Below are 5,853 nucleotides of genomic sequence, written 5' to 3'. Positions count from 1 at the left end.
GACTAACGGCTCTGCCCGCAGAGCCCCTCTTATATACCCCTGACGTCACAAAGCCTCCCGGGGGCGGGGGCAGCTGCAGCAGCCAATCACACAGGAGGGCGGTGCAGCTTTGTTTGCCCCGCCCCTCGGATGAGCTGTGCCATACTGCCCGCTGGACAGGGAGAGTAGTGGGTACAGGACGGGTCTGCTCTAATCGGCGCGCTAGGGAAGGCAGTGTCTCTGGGTCTGCGGAGGACAGCAGCAGTGTCCTGCAGTCTCCCTGTGGTCACAGACTCCTCTCCGGGGAGCACAGCGGGGCGCACCAGTGCATCCTGGGACAGGTGGGCATTCCTTTGTGAGTCATCCCAGAATGTCAGAGCGCTGTGGGCCGGTCCCGTCTGGAGTCAACCAGCAGAGTCCCAGGCAGGAAACACACCAGCGGCCTCACAGGGGAATTCTCCCTGACAAGAAATCGGACTTTCCAGATTCCAGACTTGACTAAAGCGCAGGGTTACACAGTGCTGAGCCAGTCCTTTCTGTACTGCGCTGTTACACCACTGTCCACTGACACCACTGTCCAGCCTGAGGACTGTACTGCACTGTTAAACCACTGTCCAGTCTGAGGACTGTACTGCACTGTTATAACACTGTCCAGCCTGAGGACTGTACCTCACTGTTACACCACTGTCCAGCCTGAGGACTGTACTGCACTGTTATAACACTGTCCAGTCTGAGGACTGTACTGCACTGTTATAACACTGTCCAGTCTGAGGACTGTACTGCACTGTTATAACACTGTCCAGCCTGAGGACTGTACTGCACTGTTAAACCACTGTCCAGCCTGAGGACTGTACTGCACTGTTAAACCACTGTCCAGCCTGAGGACTGTACTGCACTGTTATAACACTGTCCAGTCTGAGGACTGTACTGCACTGTTATAACACTGTCCAGCCTGAGGACTGTACCTCACTGTTAAACCACTGTCCAGCCTGAGGACTGTACTGCACTGTTAAACCACTGTCCAGCCTGAGGACTGTACTGCACTGTTATAACACTGTCCAGCCTGAGGACTGTACCTCACTGTTAAACCACTGTCCAGCCTGAGGACTGTACTGCACTGTTATAACAGTGTCCAGTCTGAGGACTGTACTGCACTGTTATAACACTGTCCAGTCTGAGGACTGTACCTCACTGTTAAACCACTGTCCAGCCTGAGGACTGTACTGCACTGTTAAACCACTGTCCAGCCTGAGGACTGTACTGCACTGTTATAACACTGTCCAGCCTGAGGACTGTACTGCACTGTTAAACCACTGTCCAGCCTGAGGACTGTACTGCACTGTTACACCACTGTCCAGCCTGAGGACTGTACCTCACTGTTAAACCACTGTCCAGCCTGAGGACTGTACCTCACTGTTAAACCACTGTCCAGTCTGAGGACTGTACTGCACTGTTATAACACTGTCCAGCCTGAGGACTGTACTGCACTGTTACACCACTGTCCAGCCTGAGGACTGTACCTCACTGTTAAACCACTGTCCAGTCTGAGGACTGTACTGCACTGTTAAACCACTGTCCAGCCTGAGGACTGTACCTCACTGTTAAACCACTGTCCAGCCTGAGGACTGTACTGCACTGTTATAACACTGTCCAGCCTGAGGACTGTACCTCACTGTTACACCACTGTCCAGCCTGAGGACTGTACTGCACTGTTATAACACTGTCCAGCCTGAGGACTGTACCTCACTGTTACACCACTGTCCAGCCTGAGGACTGTACTGCACTGTTACACCACTGTCCAGCCTGAGGACTGTACACAATACAAACAGGACTGGCTCAACACTGTCTAACCCTGTACTTGTGCAAGTCTGGAATCCGGAAAGTCACAGATTTCTTGTCAGGGAAAATTCTGCTGTTTCCTAACTTTCCCCGTGAGGCACCTTGTGTGCTTCCTGGCTGGCTCTCTCCAGACTGGACCGGACCGCCGCGCTCATCACAGGGTCCTGTCCCGTGCTGTCCCGGAGCTCTGGACACAGCAGGACGAACAGCGACCCGCGGCGACTCGGCCGAACCCCCCGTCCGCGCCCGAGCGGCCGCGTGCGTGCAGGGGGATTGACGTCAGCGGCTCGAGGAAGTGCGCGCCGTCGCGTGTCATTCCTGGTGCGTGACTCAGCGGAGTGCGCGCGCCTGTAATTCCGAACCGCAGACTCGCGATCCGGAAGTCTCCCTCCGTGGCCGGCGGGTTCGCGCTGTGCTCAAGCGCGGTTTTGTTTTTGAGCTTGACCCCAGTGAGGTCGCTGAGGGACGGTGACCCGTGGGAAGGCTGTCACTTGCAGCCTGCGTGATGCTCTCGGAGCTCCTGAGACACGAGTCCCCGGCGGGAGACACTCCTGTAAGAACTGCAGCGTCATGGCCGGGCGCTGGGCTGGTAGCACTCACTGCATCACTGTAACAGAGGGATGAGCACAGCTGAGCGCATGACGGGAACAGAACTCCCTTCGCTGGAGAATCTGGCTGCAGCAGGCTGGTCACCTGGCGAGACACTCAACACGGCCTGCGGTATCGAGGCCTGAGAGCGTCACTTCTGAAGGAACAGGTTTATGAACAGTTCCTTCCCAAGGACGTGCAGACCGGGGATACACACAGGAGACCGATATTTACCCCAGCTTCGTCGGCACAATGTCTTTTAACACATGTAACTTAGAAGCCATTCTTTTTATGTGAGTTTTCTTTGTGGAATAGTGTTTGTGTATACAGCTTCCTGCATGTCGTCCGTTTACCCTTTTGTTTTCGGACAGAGAAACTGTAAGATCTCCCATGCCCTGTTCATGCGAATGGCGCTCAAAGGAACTTGAACTCAGACAGAGGAGTTCACCCACGGCCCGTTCGCGCCGCAGGACAGACTGCTCCGCTGTGTCCAGCCTCTGTAGGGAGGAGAACAGGCCCAAAGATCTGCCCCCTGCCCTGGCTGACCGCTGACCATCTCCCAGCCCACTGGGGGCCGGACTGGCCAAAGTGACACAGCAGGTGTCTTCCTGCTCGATATTGACCCACTCCAGCTCTTAATGAACTTGCCCATTTAATGAGTCATTAGTGACTTCACTGCTGGGCTCAGGCCCTGCCCTGTGCAGCTCTGCGCTGTGACCCAGTCCTCAGTCTGCAGGCGCGGTGACGCAGCAGAGGCTGCTGGGCTCAGGCTCAGGGCAGGCCCTGCCCTGTGCAGCTCTGCGCTGTGACCCAGTCCTCAGTCTGCAGGCGCAGTGACGCAGCAGAGGCTGCTGGGCTCAGGCTCAGGGCAGGCCCTGCCCTGTGCAGCTCTGCGCTGTGACCCAGTCCTCAGTCTGCAGGCGCGGTGACGCAGCAGAGGCTGCTGGGCTCAGGCTCAGGGCAGGCCCTGCCCTGTGCAGCTCTGCGCTGTGACCCAGTCCTCAGTCTGCAGGCGCGGTGACCCAGCGCAGGCTGCTGGGCTCAGGCTCAGGCCCGGACCTGCCCTCAGTCTGCAGGCTGCTGGGCTCAGGCCCGGACCTGCCCTGTGCAGCTCTGCGCTGTGACCCAGTCCTCAGTCTGCAGGCACGGTGACGCAGCAGAGGCTGCTGGGCTCAGGCTCAGGCCCGGACCTGCCCGGGCGCGGTCAGGGCCTAATCTCCCCGGCGAGCCGTTACTGAGGGCGCGGCTGTGTGGCTCCGAGATACAGACACCCACACAGGACCGAGGCGCGGAGATAAGCAGGTGGTCGGCCATGCGGCGCAGACAGCACACTCAGCAAGATAACAGGACAGAGCAGGAGGCTGAGGCTTGAAGGGCTCAGCGCAGTTCACACACAGAGCTGGCCTGCAGAAACAGGGGGTCTCACTGCAGGGGGACGGCGACCTTTCACCCCTGGCTGGAGGCTCCTGTGAGCTCTGCAGGACTGAGCCCTCCCTCTGCCCACACCCGGACCGGACTGGGCACCCCAGAGGGGCTGTGAACTTCCACCCCTCCCTCCGCACGCATGCGAGTCCTCAGCCTGAGCCCTGCCAGACACAGGGAGCCCAGCTGTGGGTCTCGGAAGCGGACCATCTACTGAGCCCATGAGCCCAGAGGGACGGTGACCTTTAACCCTTGGCTGGAGCTGTGTGAGGTCGTGGGGCAACACTATAAGGCCTCTTTGAAAGCCGACCCACCTCCAGAAGCAGAGCGGAGCTGCTCAGAGCTGACTGACTCCGAGAGCCAGAGAGCTGGAGTTCAGGTTCAGTTGCCATGCAGTACATCTAGAGCTCAGTGTGAGCAGAGTCCCACCTCCTCAGAGCTACGGAACCCCAGAACCCCGAGCCCCCAGACGCCTGAGCCCTGAGCCCTGAGCTACAGCACCCCAGAGCCCTGAGCCCCAGTCAAACAGCAGACACACAAACCACTGTCACCCAGGGCAGCGTGTACAACAGGCTTGGCTCAGATGAAGGAAGCCAGGTCTAGACTTCAGCTGGTGAATTATCCAGGTCTAGACTTCAGCTGCTGAATTATATATAATGATATACAGCACTGCAATGTAAGCACACTGTAATATTGCACTAAGAGATGTTAGCAGTGAACAGCAAACCAGGTTGATGTTCATTAAAGTTTGTTTCATTGTTGAACAATGAACATTACACTATTAACATGAATATGAAACATAAAAGCACTCTTGCCAGATGTCTAGATATTTATGAACTTTGCTGAAAAGCAAAGAAACATTTTGGCTGTGGAGCCTTCTTCAGGTGTTCATTGTTTCAGTAAAGTAAACCCTTCCTTGTTCTACCCATGCTGACGCAGCTCCCTACTTGAACTATTTATGAACTTTGACTAGCTCCTGCTTATCCTTGAGGTGTCAGTTGTGATCACTACTAACACAGCAGTGTGAAACATTTAAAACTGAGAATTTGCTCTTGAATGACAGTTACATAAAGCAGAATCCCGCAGCAGGGCTCCCCCTAGTGGTCCCTGAGAGAACGGAGCTCACACTGGCCTGCAGGAGCAGCCTCTCTCCTGTACTGACAGAGGTAGACAAAACTACCAAAAAGCAAAAGAAAAGTGGTTTGATACAGAGTGCAAAAACGTCAGAAATGCACTACGAAAAGTCTCAAACGAAAAACACAGATCTGCGCCTCAGGTACTGTGACATGGTAAACCTTTACAAACACACACTGAAAAACAAAAGAAACATACATAAACAAACAACTTGCAGAAATTGAGGAGTCACTAAATCAGAACTGTTTCTGGGAGAAGTGGAACAATTTAAACAAATCAAAACCAGAAGAATTGGCCATCCAAAATGGAACAATCTGGCAAGCATACTTTGAAAATTTCTATAAAAATCTCCCAAATAAAATCAATCAGACCAAAACACCATTTATGAAAAACTCAAAAGTTTGGAATTGGCGATCAAAGACAACCAAAACCCCTTAGACTCCCCAATCAGTGAGCAGGAGCTACTGGACAAACTCCAGGCCCTCAGACCACGCAAAGCCTGTGGCCAAGATGGAGTCAACAATGAGATCCTGATACACAGCAGCACAAAGTTGCAACATGCCCTGCTCAAACTCCTCAATCTCATCATGACAGCTGGATGTTTCCCTGAGGCCTGGAACCAAGGACTGATCACGCCCATCTATAAGAGTGGAGATAGACTCGATCCCAACAACTACCGGGGCATCTGTGTGAACAGTAACCTGGGGAAGGTATTCTGCTGTATCCTACTGTAAATACACGAATACTGGCCTTCCTTACCGAACACAATGCCCTGAGTAAAAGTCAGATTGTCTTCTTGGTCTTCTCCTGTACTGACAGAGGTAAACTCGATCCCAACGACCGGGGCATCTGTGTGAACAGTAACATGGGGAAGGTATTCTACAGTATCCT

General features: G+C 54.3%; 1 long non-coding RNA gene across 1 annotated transcript; it reads left to right on the top strand.

Moving 5' to 3' along the window:
* Positions 1-117: 117 nt before the first annotated feature.
* On the top strand, positions 118-4,752 carry LOC138224412 (uncharacterized). Its single transcript, XR_011182891.1, has 2 exons — positions 118-320; positions 1,950-4,752. It is a non-coding gene; the product is annotated as an uncharacterized lncRNA (long non-coding RNA).
* The last annotated feature ends 1,101 nt before the right edge of the window (positions 4,753-5,853 follow it).

The sequence above is a fragment of the Lepisosteus oculatus genome, chromosome 21 (assembly GCF_040954835.1).
Source record: "Lepisosteus oculatus isolate fLepOcu1 chromosome 21, fLepOcu1.hap2, whole genome shotgun sequence".
NCBI lineage: Eukaryota > Metazoa > Chordata > Actinopteri > Semionotiformes > Lepisosteidae > Lepisosteus > Lepisosteus oculatus.
The sequence above is the reverse complement of the archived record's forward strand: the minus strand, read 5'-3'. Positions and strand labels throughout refer to the sequence as shown.